Below are 17,105 nucleotides of genomic sequence, written 5' to 3'. Positions count from 1 at the left end.
GTCTCACCTCACCTTGAAATTTCTGATCGAGATCCTCGAAAAAAATTTCGAGGGTCTCGAAACTCGATCCTCGATCCTCGAATCTCGAAACTCGAAACTCGAGCCTCGATCCTCGATCCTCGATTCTCGAAAACATCGAGGATCTCGGATAGAGTTTCGAGTCGAGACTGTCAACTTACATTTACACGGTACTGTAAATGCCTTGAGGGGGAGCAGGCAATTAATTTAGATACAGATGACCACTGGATTTTTTTCAAATTAGTGTTCAACGGTAAACAGTCAAATGTTACATATGTAGTTTTTCTCCATGAAGTAAATTAAATTGAGGAGAACCAAAAGGGTTGTCTTAAACGAGCCAGCAACTTTTGGTAAAAATTAATTATTCCTAGCTTTTTCCACTTAATAAATACCACTTAATAAATAAATTTCTCAGTGAAAAGGTACAATGTAAATCATAAAGCCTCAGTTATTCAACTTTGTTACATTTTCCTTGCACAGTTCTTACCTTATTAAGAGAGCTTTGCACCTGTACATGTACCTTGTTAACCCATTCACTCCTTGGGACTCCAGGACGGTCCGTGTACCTTCTGTCCATTCAATTTTCATCAAAATAGAATTTAATGGAAAATTAGGAAAGACCAATCTTGATTCAGAAAAACAGAAATCTTGGGTGAATTCTTAATTCTCTTTTGTTTTGGCCTTTCACATTAACATGATTAAGCGATGAAGCTCTATCTTAGTTTAGATTTCCTTTGCTTCAGATTTAATGAAAATGGAAATGTGACAAGATTTGCTAAAATTTCTTAAAGAAAAGAACATGCAAAAACCAGTCCCAAATCTGGAACATCGACCTTCAAAATCAATTTTTGATTTCTGCAAATACGAAAATCAAAAATTGAAAACTTGGACAAAATAGGTATGATGGGAGGGGACAGCATCACCGGAAGTGGAAAAACCAAGATGGCGGCAGGATGGTCGAACGACGCGTGCATTGGGTGATTTCATACCGCTTGGTAAGCCTTTCTGTTCTGCCCTGTTCCACCAGCATACTTAGCTTTTTGATACTCTTTAATGGTGCTCTTGGTTACAATTGGTGTGCAGTGCTCGAAATTAGTGGCCGTCCTGTCATCTGAGATGACCAAAAAGTTTACCGGGCAACCAATTTTTGGTAAAATCAAGAGGCTGGTTGCCCGAGGAAAAAAACAATGGACAACCCAGCCAAAAGTAGGAAATGAATTATTCGTAAACTGCATCCTATTTTATTCACACAAAACTTTGCCCAATGAATAATGTAGTTGAGTTGTGTTCTTTTTTTTAATTACTGTATTTACCTGTGTATAAGTCGACCTTTTATGGCCTCAAAAGAAGCTCCAAAAATCGCCCTCGACTTATACACGGGTCAAAGATTTTGAGCCAAGTTCCAGCTAAGTAATTTATTCAAAATAAACATACCGGTAATAATGTTAACGTTGTCTTGGGCATAACGACGGCAGTGGACAAAAGCCGACGTAAAAGACTTCAAAATGAATGACAAAAGACTTCAAAATGAATGTAAGCAATTCCAGTTGAAATGAAAAAGGATTTGTCCAACTCTAAATGTTGAAGATACTCACAAGCACAAATATGAAATAGCCACTGGAAATTTTCGTTTTCCAAAGGCAGAAAGCTCTAAAAGTCATTTCTGTTTCCTCGAATAAAACACGATCATTCAACGGCTTAGTAACCTGGCGCAATACCTCGTGTTTGCGTGCGAGCGTCGTCACTCGTGTTGCGTGAAAATGCTGGTTGGTAATGAATGTTTTTTGTTCTTTATACAAACCTGGCAGATTTAAATGCTTTTGCAAACTTCGTATTGTTTGGTTAATGTCGCAGTTCCCGCGGATATTTATAGTTAAGACACACTACAAAAACAAAACGCAAGAGACAATGTTGGCGTAAAGGGGGGGACACCGCTCCACGATCGGCGTGACAGACGACTTCCGTAGCGTGACTAAAAGCCTGAACTTATCTCCCCGACGCACGAGGGGAACCGCGCCGGATCGGACAAGTTGTAGGCCAGTAAAAGCCAAATAATGATATACAAGCCTAACTTTCCACGGCACTACGAGCTAAACCTCCGGCCAGCATGGTGCTATAATGGAAAGAGTGTAGGCGGTAAAAATAGCTCAAGCCTCCTTATCTCCCCAGCACTACGAGCCGACTCCGCCGGCACGTGCTGGATCGGACAAGAACAAAGGCAGATAGAGAGCGTAAAATGGCATAGCATGAAAAACACCAAAGCTTGGGGAAGTCGCTGCAAGACTTAACCGAACCGTGTACCGAGAGGTGAACCCGAATTTATTCAACTTGACCTGAACAAAACCTCCGAAGGGAGGGAGGGTGGGAATAAAATTCGTAAACAGTAAAGGTACTCCTTACAGTTAACTATAGAGCTCACAAAGTGATACTTTGGACTTTACTAGACCTTTTATACTGAGACTAATGTCTAGGACTAAACCAATGGTGACTAACGTACCATCTAAAACAAACAACTTCTGTAGCGCTCAACGCGACATGAATGGGGATAGTTGTTGCTTTTCGCCAATCCAGATAAGGGATATAACTGTAGGCAGACAGTATTAAAGACAAGGATAAAGGAACACAGTTCGGATTGTTAGGATATAGGAATCCATTCATGTCTCGTTTGCGTTGCGTAATGTTTACGAAATAACGTGACATGTGGAGGGATAGCTCTACGAGTCACGCTCCATTAACTACGTTTTACAACGCTGTTGTAAAGCTTTATTTATGAGTTTTGTTTTGTTTGTCATTTGAGAAATTATAAGTCAAGGACCAATTAAACATTTTCGTATCGTTCGCAAGTTATTTTCAAAGATTGACTCCTGGTTCTGTGATGTTGCATTGTGCTTATCCTCTAAAGCCCTTTATCCTTGAACAACGAAACAGGTGAGTTTGAGGTTTGCATGTTTGATTTTCTGAGAACTTTTTCGAAACTCAAGGACAAAATGCCCGCATGTATAACAGCTGTTTAACAACAAAACTTGAGCTTGAGGCCCTGATTTTTTTGTGTATCCACATTTCCAGAAATCGAAGAATACAACGTTAGTGTCCCATGAACATTTAACAAAGAAATTAAGAAATTTTGTTTTTTGCCATCAAAAATGGGGGGGGGGGGGTCGACTTATACATGGGATCGACTTATACACGGGTAAATACGGTATGTTCTTTAATCCGGCTTAATTTTTTAAATCTTTATGAGCATTCAAATTGAGCACTTGAGTCAAGATGTCTGAAAACTACAGACTAAACTACAGACCTATCTCTAACCTATGATTTATCGCTAAGGCTATTGAGAAGATTGCAGAAGATAGACTGAACCGCCATCTTGTCAACAACGATCTACAAGAGCCTTTGCAGTCAGCTTACAATTTAACCCTAACCCTGCATTGCTAAAAGTTCAAAACCACATTCTCTGCAGCTTAGACAAAAAGAACTGCGTCATTCTTTTGCTACTGGATATGTCAGCTGTATTTGATACAGTTGGTCATCCAAATACTGCTTGCAAGACTCAGCGGCCATTTTTGAATCAAAGGAAAAGCACTGGCATGGTTCTCATCCTATCTTGAAAACAGAAGCTAGTTTATACGTGTTGGAAGCGATTCCTCGAACTGTTTGTATCTTCCTCCCTATGACGTTCCCCAAGGATCCGTGCTTGGTCCTCTTCTGTACTTTCTATACACTGCACCTTTGAGTGATGTCCATAAACGTCATGATATGTTATATCATTTCTATGCTGATGACATCCAGATTTATTTGTCTTTTCACCCGTCATGTCCTGGTGAACCCGAATATTCCAAGTCTAAGGTGTAAATGTGTATCCTTGACATAAGAGTTGGATGACAGCCAATAAACTGTTACTCTATAACGATTATTATAAAAACTGAGCTCTTGGTGCTGCATGCCCGCCATTGTCCTCCTCAGCAGCTAAGCTCCTATTACAGGCAGGGAATTAAATTATTGTAGCAGCTACTGATTTGGCTAAAAACATCGGTGTTAATTTTGATAACACCTTGTCAGTGAACAAGCATGTGAACTCCCTTGTGCATAAATGTTGCTGCAGTTATCCACAGACAATTTCTCCAAGCTATGCATGCATTGTTCAACTGACTTGGTTCTTCCACTTTCAGTGTTGCTGTCCCCTCCCCTCACACCTATTTTGTCCCATTTTTCAATTTTTGATTTTCGTATTTGCTGAAATCAAAAATTGATTTTGAAGTTTGATGTTCCAGTTTTGGAACTGGTTTTTGCATGTTCGTTTCTTTAAGAAATTTTTGCAAATCTTTTCACATTTCCATTTTCATTAAATCTGAAGCAAAGGAAATCTCAACTAAGATAGAGCTTCATCGCTTAATTATGTAATGGACGCAAGGTACACAGACCCAAGACGCCCCCATTTGACAAGTAAAACCATCTGGCATGAGACAGAGTAAAAACTGCCAAGTCTCACTCCCTGGAGTTAGTGGGTTAATTAATCTGGAGTCCTTTACTACCCTTCGACATATCTCTAGCCTCTGTATGCCTTTTATTTTGGAGCTGCCATGCTATTGTACATTACAAACAAAGGACTGACAGAAATATCCAACAATAATTATTATTTATTCCACAAGCCTGCATTGGTATGAAGTGATACATGTATAAATTATGATTATAGCCAACTTGGCGCTACGCACCTCGTTGGCTGTAATTATCTAGTATCCAACAGACCACAGTGGAATGACTGTTTTATTAAAAAAGTAGAAATTTTCTTTTAGCTCCTTTTTAATTTTGAGCTGATGCACAGTTCTGGAAATAACAGTCGGTCATCAGACATTGTCCGACCAAATTTTGATAATGTCCGGCCAAATTCACATTATGATCGGACACGATGACCTAACATGTCACCAGCACATCTTGAGTTCTCTTCTTCAAGGTGTTGTCAGTCAATAAATTATGTCCGGTCCAATTTGTCAAATGTCCAACCAAAAGGAAGATTTGAAAGGACACATGTCCTCTGAATAAAGAAAAATTATTTCCAGCACTGGATGCATACATTTACCATACATGTATTTGTATCTAGCATGTTATATTAGCTCACATACCACTTCTGAATTGCATTATACATTGATCAAGTGCTTAACTTAATAGGATATTGTATTCTACTTTCTTTAAAGGACGTGATAGGGAAGGTTGGAGATGTACCATCAAAGGCTAAGGGGTAGAAGAGGAGGACAGATGTCAGCTTGAAGGTGAGATGAATTTTTGACTTAAAACAGCTGACTAAACATTTTGGGAATTTGCGATTTCAATAAAAAAGATGCTTTGATCAGGGCTTTTACAGTATCTGTTAACCTTTCCCGAAGGCATTCTTCAATCTGATAAATTTAGAAATGACAAATGGAGTAAGACTATAGCTGAAGATGAATCCTTTTGGATATATCAACATTCTATGAACCCCACTGTTGTTGGCTTTTGTAAAGAGGGCAAACTGGAGTATGTGTACAGCTACTGTAGGAAAAACTTCTTCGGACAGACTTCCCTGAGAAACTCTTGAGGGTCAAACAAAACTTTTCAGAGGCAGAACACTCAGACAATATCCTGTAGATGTATATAACATTTTATGAAAAAAGCTTTCAAATTTTATCTCCTTTTTGATATTGAGCTGATGCATACACTTACCATAATTATTTGTAGAGCATGTTATATTAGCTCACATACCATGATGGCTAGGCCAATGAAAACTTCCGAATTGCATTTTACATTGATCAAGTGCTTAACTTAAAAGGATATTGTATTCTACTTTCTTTTAAAGGACATGATAGGGAAGGTTGGAGATGTACCATCAAAGGCTAAGGGGTAGAAGATAAAGATATCATGCAAGAGGAAGGTGGAAGTTCAAAACGGAGAGAGGAGGACAAATGTCAGCTTGAAGGTGGGATGAATTTTTGACTTAAAACAGCTGACTAAACACTTTGGGAATTTGAGCATTCTTCAGTCTGATAAATTAAGAAATGACGAATGGAGTAAGACTATAGAGTATAGTTGAAGATGAATCCTTTTGGATAGATCCAACATTCTGTGAACCCCACTGTTGTTGGCTTTTGTAAAGAGGGCAAACTGGAGTACGTTTACCTGAAAAAACCCCTTCTGACAGACTTCCGTGAGAAACTCTTGAGCATCAAACAAAACTTGTCAGAGGCAGAACATCCAAACAATATTCCGTAGATGTATATTTCAAAAATACGTTGCTCTGTTATACATGAAAGTAATTACAAGTGTAACTGCGTGTTCGACTCTTTTTTTACCGCTTAACTGCTGACCGACTAACTTTTTCACACTGTGTGTAAACATAATTTATTGTAAGCACCCTTTTTGAACAGGTGTTTGTACAGGCAAAGCTGCTCTGATTTAATTTCAAAATAAGATGAACTGTCAATCAAATTTAAGTGAAGTGTGACATACACATACATGTACAAGTATCACAAGATTATCTAAAACAAAATAGTAAGAACAACCATTGCAAAGTGAGTGGAAAGCTATTTCACAAAGAAAGAAAAGTGCCACAGAAAAATGTCCTCGACAACTACAGACTGAGTACATGAAGCTGATACAAAAATGTTGGGCAGGTGACGGGTGACGATCTTGCTATAGCTGCCTGATGACCAAGAGAATGCAAAGAATGAACTATGTAATTCAATACCTTTCATGGGAAAACCAAACAAGAAAACACCTGTCAGGAGCTAAAGTATAAAAGCAGGCCATAGAGGGATGTCAGTGATGTTGGCAATCACATTTTTCTACTGGTCGGACAAATGATGCCTAATTCAAGTCTCTTTTGAATGGAGTTTTTGTTTTTAAAAAAATTGTTCAATTTTTAAAACTGACCTGTAGTTACCACTGTTTCCCACGAAACCCCGAAACACTCATTCCACGTGTCACACGCCTGCGGGTCGTGAATATGTCGCTCACAAACATACTGGAAAATTTCCCACAGATAACTTAAATGCCAGACCAATTGTTTAGTAACCGTTGACGTAAAAAATGAATTGCAATTTCTACGCAAAAACGCTCCATTCAACGGCACTAAATGTAACGTTTGAGCCACATTTAATTTAGTAGGACTAAAATTGGAACATTTCATGTATCTGCGCTAATGTTAGGAAGTTTTCTGAACATTTGAGGAAATTAGAAACGTCACTTTGCAAACAGCAGTTTGATGAGACTATCTTACTTATTTCACCCCCACCCGTGGAAAAGTGCTGCTGCTGCGAAAATGTTTGTAGGTGAAAATGAGGAGATTAGCAAGGTCACATGCATGCAAAGTTTCATTGTTTAATCGTAGCAAAGTCCTAAAACTTAGCATGGTGAGGTCAATTACAATCCTTTTGATTTCAGCCAGTGAAGTCATGCTGGATAGCCTTAAAATAACGGAAACAGTGTCATTCAAAAGAGTTTGCTCTCAGCAAACATCACCTGCCAATTTGTTGTCTTGGCTGGCTACAATAAACAATTGATTGGCACATACTATGTTGCATTTTTCCAGTAATAATAATTATAATTATTATTATTATTATTATTATTATTATTATTATTATTATTATTATTATTATTATTATTATTATTCCTTTTTAAATGCAGCCATCTAAATAGTAAAATTTTCTGACAGTCCTTATGGGTAATAAATATGTTTTCCTTCACCTCATCTTAGTGATTGGATAATTTCCAATCGAGGCCAGGTCATATACATTGTAGTTTAATAATATTTAATTTTTTAAACAAAGGACTTGAGTGCTCATCGAATTTTGAGAATGTCATGTAGCGCAAAGCTTTTTTTGTAAAACAAAGAGAGCTTGTAAAGTAGTTGGATAGGTGTTGCCCCAGGCAATTATTCCATAGATTAAAATAAGGTATATCAGAGCATAATATAAGCTAATTAAGATAGTGATGTCTACATAATAGCGAATTTTAGATAATATTCCAAGACTTCTCTTTAGCTTTTTTGAAATATACTTGACCTGTGGTTTCCATGTTTAATTTGAGTCTATAAAAACACCAAGGTATTTAATATATCTTTCCTGCTTCAGACACATGTTATTTATCATCAAGCTGAAATCGCTAGTTACCGGTAACTTTTTCTGAGGAGGGTGAAATATGACGAAACTTGACTTTTCTATATTTAGTGAAAGCTTGTTGGAGCAGAGCCATATATTTACATTATTTAATTCAGCGTTTATGTTATGTTTTAGAGCATCAATATCTCTATGCCTGTAGAACAGATTGACATCATCAGCAAATACTGGTAGATGAAATTCTAGAATTTTTGAGCAATGATAAAAATCATTAAATTAATATATGGTAAAAACAAAATTGGCCCGAGAACTGATCCTTGAGGAATACCGCATGGGACTCTGACAAGATCGGATGTTACACCATTTACTGTAACCTTTTGTTTACGGTTTTTGAGATATGAATCAAACAAGTCCTTAGCTATACCTCTTATTCCATAGTATTCAAGTTTATCATTTAGAATATCATGGTCTACGGTATCAAATGCCTTGCTAAAGTCTAGAAATAATCCACAAGACAGATCACCCTTATCAATTATACTAAGAATTGCATAGTCAGTTGAGTGTTTAGCTCAAAAACCAAATTGTCCCTTAAAGAATACTGTTTCTCTTTCTAAAAAATTTAGAAGCCTATTGGATGTAAGTTTCTCTCGTTCTTTGTTAAATATAGAAAGTAGGGAAATAGGCCGATAATTAGAGAGATTGGTCTGTGACTCTTTTTAGTCGGGCGACCGACTCTAGGTTTATCAGTGTATTTCTTTTCGCAAATGTCAGTCACGTGCAATGGGCAATACTGCAGATATGTAGTGAAGGCGCAATGTTCATTTCGCTTCATTTTCATTTCTCTTCGATAACCTTAGAAGTGATTCTCTGCGATGGTAGGCATACATGAATGATTACAGGAATGGCAGAAGCGAGTTACGGTGTTAGGTCCAATACGCTCAAACCACTTACAGACTGTTCGTGGTAGACCCACATCAAAACACGAAAATGAGCGTCCATTTCGAAAGTCATTGTTCCGCGAACTCTTGCTTGGCAAATATCTCAAATGTTGCTATCAAGCTCTTACAAATTCTAAAGAGATCAGTTGAGCAGTCATTGAGTAGAAAATATGTGCAAACTATGACTAGCAATGACAGAAGTACATTAAGGAAATTTACCCGAAATTTTGACGCTGGTATTTCTGATATTTGATAATCAACGTAATGGCACGGAGGACAACAACAACAACAAGAAAGCCGTCACTTACCGAAGCGAAGATGCAAGTAACTTCTTTAATTTTATGACTGTCGTGATCATTATTTCATATATTTTGTACAATGTATCAAGTGGATTATCACTTCTATCAATTTCTCCTTGCATTAGTTTTCTGTGTAATCATGTACATTCGCGTGTTGTATACGATTGCGTTACCAACACGAGCAATGTTGAATGTCCTGGGAAAATGTGATGTATTAGGGGAGGCAATGCAGCCATTTGTACATCATCAACATAATGGCGTAGTGAAATTAAAATATAGAGAGGAATTGAGATCTCATTATGCTAAATTTGTTTATTGGAATCATAACTGTGTTGTACGTGAATGCCATGTGTCGAGATGTCGTGATCGCGAAACAAGTAGGATTCCTGTGAAGAAGCTGAAAATTCTGTCGCAGAAAAGCAGAAAACGGAGGGTATTTGTGTGGAAAAAGATTCTTAAGATCACTCCTTTGCCGTCAAAACTTCATGGTTACATCAGTTGCAGGCTGAGTAGTCAAATGAAAAGAAGGCGAATAATTGCCAGTCTCCGTTCGTTTGAAAAAGTGAGGAAAAAGCCAGCTTCCATTTGACGAAAATTTCGTCAAACAGTACGTTTACTTGCTTTGGAAAATACACTGGAACACGAAAACGTGTAAATCTGAAGAAATATCAAGTGTTGTACACATGCTGTGGACCAATAAGTTTGTACAAGAATGCATGGTGATCATAGACGATGCTGTGCTGAAATAAATCTATGTAATGACATAGAAACAAATCCTGAGCCTCCGATGAATAATATTGATTGCTATGTCTGAGAACAATTACCAGCTTAATTCTAGTGAAAGCGACACAGGTAATCTACATAACAGTGATTCAATAATTGAGGGATATCAGTACAGTATACCTATAGACAGTGCATTTGAATCGCTCTTGTCACAAAATAATTCTTCATTTATTCTGACAATAGGATGTAATGGTGTTAGTATCTATCATACTGATAATGGGAGTTATAAGATTTTTGATTCTCATGCAAGAGATGAATATGGTAGAAGCCATCCCCAAGGTACATGTGTACTATTAGAAGTACCATCCATTCAGGACTTAGTACAGTATTTCCAGGCTATACACTCACTTGGTGACAATTATGAACTCAGGAGTTATATAACTCTGAACTCAGAGGGCTGCATATTGGTACATATGAAATAACTGCAGTGAACAGTGTTAGAGAACAATGCAAGTGCACTTGTAAACAATGCTGTGCTGTAGGGCTTTATGCAATGTGTTATGCAACAGCAAAGTCTTGTAGTTATTGGAAATCCCAAACGTTATGTTGCATTGCTGACCAAGGAAACAAATTTTATCGTCACCTGAGCTCACAAGTGCAGATTTACCCAAGAGTCTTGATATTGGTGAAGTTGATGGTAGTAATGGTAATGAATTTATATAGCGCATTTTCTATTGGCATATTCAAATGCGCTTTACAAGCAAGTGATCTATGGGTGAGATCGGACATCAAGTCAGCAATGTTTTCATGACGAAATGCATGTTGTTTTTGCCAGTCTGATTACAAATTTCGTGATCTTTCTTTGAGACATGCACATCTTTCCATGTATTACACATCTTTTTTTAGAACTACTACTCAACGCTCATGATCCGTAGCAGCACACGTGTGGCCACAGCCCGACTTACGATCCTAGATCGTCTTGTTTATAGATAGAAATTGCATTAACAACTTTAAAGTTATCTGGAACAATCCCAGATGAAATAGAAGTGTTGAATAAAGCTGCTAATGGAAACGATATAACACTTTAAACAATTTTAAGGATGAAATGGTATATGAAATGAATCATATATGAACTGCGGATGTGAAATCAAGTGAAGCTATGATCTTTGCAGTTATGAACGCAATTTTACAATTGCGTAGAGAAGCCTGAAAAAAGAATTGCTTTCATCACTGCGAAGATCATAGCTTCACTTGATTTCACATCCGCAGTTCATATACCATTTCATCATTGATTCATTCTTCACGGGACCACTAGAACCCACGAATGACCAGCTCCCAATGTCAGTGGCTTCATAGCTCAGTTGGCTAGAGCGTTGCACCGGAATCACGAGGTCACAGGCTCAAACCCCGTTGAAGTCCTGAATTTTTTCAGGCTTCTCTACGCAATTGTAAAAATTGCATTCATAACTGCGAAGATCATAGCTTCACTTAATTTTAAGGATATTTACTGGTACACTGTATGGGCCAGCAGCTTTACTAGATTTTAAGTTTGAAATTTGAGTTTCAATCTCAGTAGGAGTAATAGGAAATAAAATAATAGAAATTATTAGTTGAAGTATTCTTAAGATACTCTAATGGGGACTTGTTTACTTCAGGAATTAAACTAGCCAAGTTAACTCCAACATTTGCAAAGTAATTGTTAAAAGCATTTGCCAACAGTTTTGGGTCAGTCAGTTCAGTTTCATTTTGGACAATTTTCACAGTTTTCTGGTTAATTTTCGCTTTAAAATGAGGTATTTCTTTGATTCCATTCCATTCCATATCTTTTTGCCATTGTTAATAGCCTCTCTTGTTGACCAGTGTCTTCTTGTTTGGAGACAGGAATCCCTAGAATCTCCACACATTCACGTCGTGAGTATTGCTCCATATCATTACAGGTACATTGTAATTTTCTCACTTGTGAATCTAGTGCCTTAACTGTTGATTTTAGGAATTCATTCTCCTTAGCAATTGTCTTGTTTACTTCCTCTTGCTCACTTAACTTTTTTAAAACTTCGTTGTACTTCTTGCTTGCATTATCAATGAACAACGTCAGTTCGGTGATCTCCGCTTTCAAAGGAGGAAGTTATTCATCGAGGATAGTTCGTAGCGTGTCCACAGTAAGGATATTAGTTGTCATAATGGAAAGCAAAAGCACACATAATGAAACATATACATAAATATGAGAAATCTTGGTAATTTATCACAGAAAGAAGATTACCGCCATATTGCTTCCTGACCGCTGACCATATGAGACAAATTCCACACCTACTATAGGAGTAAAACATTAGCAGAGACAAACTAAGGAATAGCATGAGATATATTACTAGTAAAGAACATTAGCCGAAGAGCTCATTTTGTAAGATAAAGATATTCCTCAAATAAACCTGTGCAGCTTGGCCCCAGGCAGCAATTCCATAGTTAAAGTATAATATGGGAAAGTTAGAGAACCATAAGTTCGGATTAAAGTATTTTAAGGTACAGTGCCTTGATCGTGCAATAATTTCAACAACTCTGCTAATTTTAGAGGTAATATAATCAATATGTTATTTCCATGTTGAGTTTTTATCGATGAGCACTCTCAGGAACTTTGCATGATCTTCGCATTTCAAGAAAGGTATCACTGTTAGAGGCATTATTATCTATCCTTCTAATCTGATAGTTAAGCTTTTTGGTCAACTTATTTGCATTTAACCAGTCAGACTTTCTGTAATTTGTTGTTGATTACACTTTCTAGTGACCTCAAATCGTTGTTAGCATACAGCAGGTTTGTATCATCATCAAATAAAATTAAAATAACAAAGCTTCTCCGGAGAATTGTAAATAACATTAAGATACATCAAGACAGGTAAAGGGTCCAGAACTGACCCCTGTGGGACCCCTGTTAGCATATTTCTGTTAGATGAAATTTGATGATCAATTTGAGTAGTTTGAACACGGGCCATTTAAGTAGGATGAAAAATAATCATTTTCCGGGCCCATTATACCGTAATCAGATAGCTTAGTTGGGAGAATTGAATGATCCACAGTATCAAAAGCCTTTTTAAAGTCAAGGAAAATACCACAAGTGAATAATTTGTTATCCATATTTCTTTGAATGGAATAAACAATATCCACAATTGCATGCTGAGTTGACATATTCTCACGAAAACCATACTGGCAATGATACAGAAGTCCATTTGATTTAGTACAAGATTTTAATCTATTATATACAAGTTTCTTAAAGAGTCAATTGAAAGTGAAAGAAGAGAAATGGGGCAGTAGTTACTAGGGTCCGTTTCATCGCCGCCCTTGAAAATGGGAATTACTTTTGCATGCTTTAATTTGGATTGCTATTGTCCTGTTGTGACAGAAGTATTCAATTTATTTGTGTCAGTGGTAAAGAGAGTGACCTAATGCAAGATTTTAATACACAAACAGGACAGGAATATGCATGTAAGCTGTGTGATTTATTAGAAGGGAGAAGCAAAATTTCAGTTTAGAGTTCCACGGGAGTGGTTGGCTCAAAGAAGAATGAATTAGATGAATTATTGGTGGAGAGATAATCACCTAAATGAAAATTGGCAGGAGGTACTGATGCTGCAAGTGTTTGACCCACGGAAGAGAAGAAATTATTGAACACATTCGACAGTGCTACAGTAGGTTTACAGTTTTTATTTCTGCTGATGAGCTGATTAATCCTGATCCAAGTCTTTCTACCATTGGTCATATGTTCATTGAAATAGGAGTGATAGTATCATTACTTCTTACTGCATCAAGTGATTGTAAGTATTTTTATTGCGATATAGTTTATATTTATCATAATTTCCAAATGCAAATACATGTAGAGCGTTTGGTATTAATTTTTTATTGACTTGAGTAGCCCCCTAGTAATCCAAGATTTAGAAAATTGCTTGTCTTTGCGTTTAGAGAGTTGTCGAAGGGGCACATGCTTGTTGATTACTTTGTTAAGGCTGTTAAAGAATTTAGAAAAAGCAGCATCTACATTATCTCCACAGTTTATCAAGGCCAAATCCCAGTTGATGTGAGATAACTCAGAATGAATGTTCTCTTCTATGCCTCTGGAAAATTTGTGATACATAGTTTTTTTTTAGGTAATTCCTTTACCTTGAAAGATTTGATAATGCAAAACTGAGAATACTGATGGCTTATATCTGAGATTATATTACCACTCATGATTTCCCTACCAAATTGGTAGAGAGATACAATATGGTTTCAATGGATCAATTCTTTATTGTGCAACTCTAAGAACAAGAGTGTTTCTTATCGTTTTTGTGCAGCTCCTCTCTTCTGTTTTACATAACATTTTGCAGTTGATCTGGTACATAGAATCTGATGATGTTAATCCATTCATCCCAGCAGTGGCACCCATTGACAATTAAAATCATCTGGTGTTAGACATTGAAATCTTGAAGTCTCGCTCTCAGGAGTTGTTGTTAATCCAATGATCTCACTTGACGAGTAAATCATCTGGTGTTAGACAGAGTAAAATCTACAGTGTATAAGTATCAATCTGAGGATTGAAAGGATTAGGCCAAAAAATGCATTGAGTATTCCTTTAATGAATCCCAAAGGATAACAAAAATTTTGCCCAGGATATTTATGCTTTATTTTAAATTTGAGTGCTGTGGACTAGTTTAGACACTGTTCTTGTTTCTGGTATTTTTTTTTTTTTTACAATACTTGAGTGATGTTCTTGCTACAAGTTGTGGATTTGACATTCTGTATCTTTGGATGATAAAAAGCATTATTGTTTTTTTCACATGTCAGTTCCATAATTATTCATCAGTTAATTAATTAATTTTAACACAGTCTAGTTAAATGAATTTATACTGTGGCTGTCAATTAGTGGAGAGATATGTACCATTAATACCTTGAATGTTAAGTTACAGGCCATGATTGTTTACAAATTCACTTAAAACTTCAGCAGTATTCAGCTTATTGAAGAACTTAGGAATAATAACTTGTGAATGTTAAGAATCATACTTTATCGGGCAAGTTAGAAAATAACATTATTATTATTATGTTCTCAGAACTCTTTTTAATCTACTATTAGGTAATTACTACAGTACACTACTAGGGATATTAGGACCAATTTTATGCAGAAATAAATTATGATCGATGCCGCAGGTGTGGGTAAATGCACAAGCTATGTTGAAGCATTTAACTCTGGTTCAGAGCTGGGGTTTTTGGAGTGAAAAAATAATTCCTCATTTGGATATATTATATCCAAATAAGGAATTATTTTTTCACTTAAATGCTTCAAGTTCATGAGCTTCTTGTAATAATATTAATAATAATTCTGTTTAGTATTCAAAACTGTACTTACAACCTTCCTGGGCATGGACGTAGATTAAGCCAGCCTGCCCCTTACACTAGTGTCAACTGGTTATAGATAATTTGTTATGTTGCTGGTCGACTTTGGGAATCCTTCCAGAATTTGGTTATTACAGCTTAAGAAACATGAGCTCGACTGGGACGAATACCTTCAAAATCTCTCGCAGTGACTTGAGCAGATGTGAACCTGTGATTGCACTGCACTAGCCCTATCATCTGAGAGCTGGTCACTTGCCAGTTCGTAAATTATTATATCCTGTAATAATTTGATGATTTGCATCTGATTTCATGGCAGCCATGTTGGTGTACAGAACAATGCAGGGAATTTGATTTTATTATTATGTAAAACTTGTGGGGCCATTTCCTGTTGTTTTGCACCAACACAGATGCAAACCAAGAATAGGCGGATATGTGATAGCAAATATAATTTATCATATGGGTGTCTTGAAAACAAAGACCCGTAAGACTTGATAAGGAAGAAAGTAATCGAAAACCTTCAAGTTGGCTAACCCTAGCCCTGGGGCTATATATTTGATCTCTGTAGTAAGTAGCCATAGTTAATATTGAATGTTTGTATTGCATCCCCCTTTTTCTTTTTACTATGTGTCTTGTATATTTATTTATTGCTTGATCTAATGTAAAGCATTCTTTTGTTAACACATTTTACAATCGGGATCGGCTAGATATAGTTTTACATTTGATGCGAATTAAAGGAGATCAGGAGAAGTTATACTGACAGGTAATTTATATTTTGTTTTTCAGAGTGCCTAGAAGACAAAGAAACCAAAGTAAACACCACGAAGACGACGAGGACAGAAGCAAGGAAGTCAAGAGTCACTATATAGGCAATAAGGTAGAGCTTTAGGTAAAAGCGCCTAGGTTGGTATTCCGCGAATTTTTCTTACACCCGAAGACGTTTTGAATCAAAGGGACTCGATAAGCGCTTTTATTTTTTTTTTCGCGTGGAAACTCCACGCAAGCCATGGTTGCCAAAGGATCCAAGGAAACTGCAGGACAACGATCTTCAGATTGAAGTACGACTACGAGTTCTCAGTTCTCTGAGTACGCTCATTTCGGGAAATTTCTTCTTTAAACGTAATGCGCGTGCCCACTGCAGAAAACTCGTATTCGTACTCGAATGTGAAGGTCGCTTATATAACAGACTGAAATTTACGCAAGGTCTGAACAGTGGTTACTTACGTAAAGTTGTACTATGGCTGAAATTGGGTTTTATAAATAGAGTTAATGATGTAAATTGGCCACTGTACAGAGATTCTAAGAGCCGACGTTTCGAGCGTTAACCCTTAGTCAAAGCGAATTGAGGAATTATGGGTTGTGTATAGTTTTAGAGTAGGAGCTACGCTATTGCTGGTAACATGGCAACGTGAAAAATAGGAATACACATTAGTTAAATGAAAAACGTTCGTAATATCGAGGGTGCCCTCCCCACGGTTTTCATTTAAGTAATGTGTATTCCTATTTTTCACATTGCCATGTTACCAGCAATAGCGTAGCTCCTACTCTAAAACTATACACAACCCATAATTCGTCAATTCGCTTTGACTAAGGGTTAACGCTCGAAACGTCGGCTCTTAGAATCTGTACGGTGGTCACTTTACATTATTAACTCTGTTTATAAAACCTAATTTTTGATATGTATAGTA

The 17,105-nt window shown here is 36.9% G+C and overlaps 1 long non-coding RNA gene across 1 annotated transcript in view; it reads left to right on the top strand.

Moving 5' to 3' along the window:
• Positions 1–16,744, top strand: part of LOC137982931 (uncharacterized) — a 25,535-nt gene extending 8,791 nt beyond the window's left edge. Inside the window, exons 3-5 of the long non-coding RNA XR_011118866.1 lie at positions 5,211–5,285; positions 5,849–5,968; positions 16,204–16,744. This is a non-coding gene — a long non-coding RNA (uncharacterized lncRNA). The remainder of the gene's footprint in view (positions 1–5,210; positions 5,286–5,848; positions 5,969–16,203) is intronic.
• Positions 16,745–17,105: the final 361 nt, after the last annotated feature.

Source organism: Montipora foliosa, chromosome 13, assembly GCF_036669935.1.
Source record: "Montipora foliosa isolate CH-2021 chromosome 13, ASM3666993v2, whole genome shotgun sequence".
Taxonomy (NCBI): Eukaryota; Metazoa; Cnidaria; class Anthozoa; order Scleractinia; family Acroporidae; genus Montipora; species Montipora foliosa.
The sequence above is the reverse complement of the archived record's forward strand: the minus strand, read 5'-3'. Positions and strand labels throughout refer to the sequence as shown.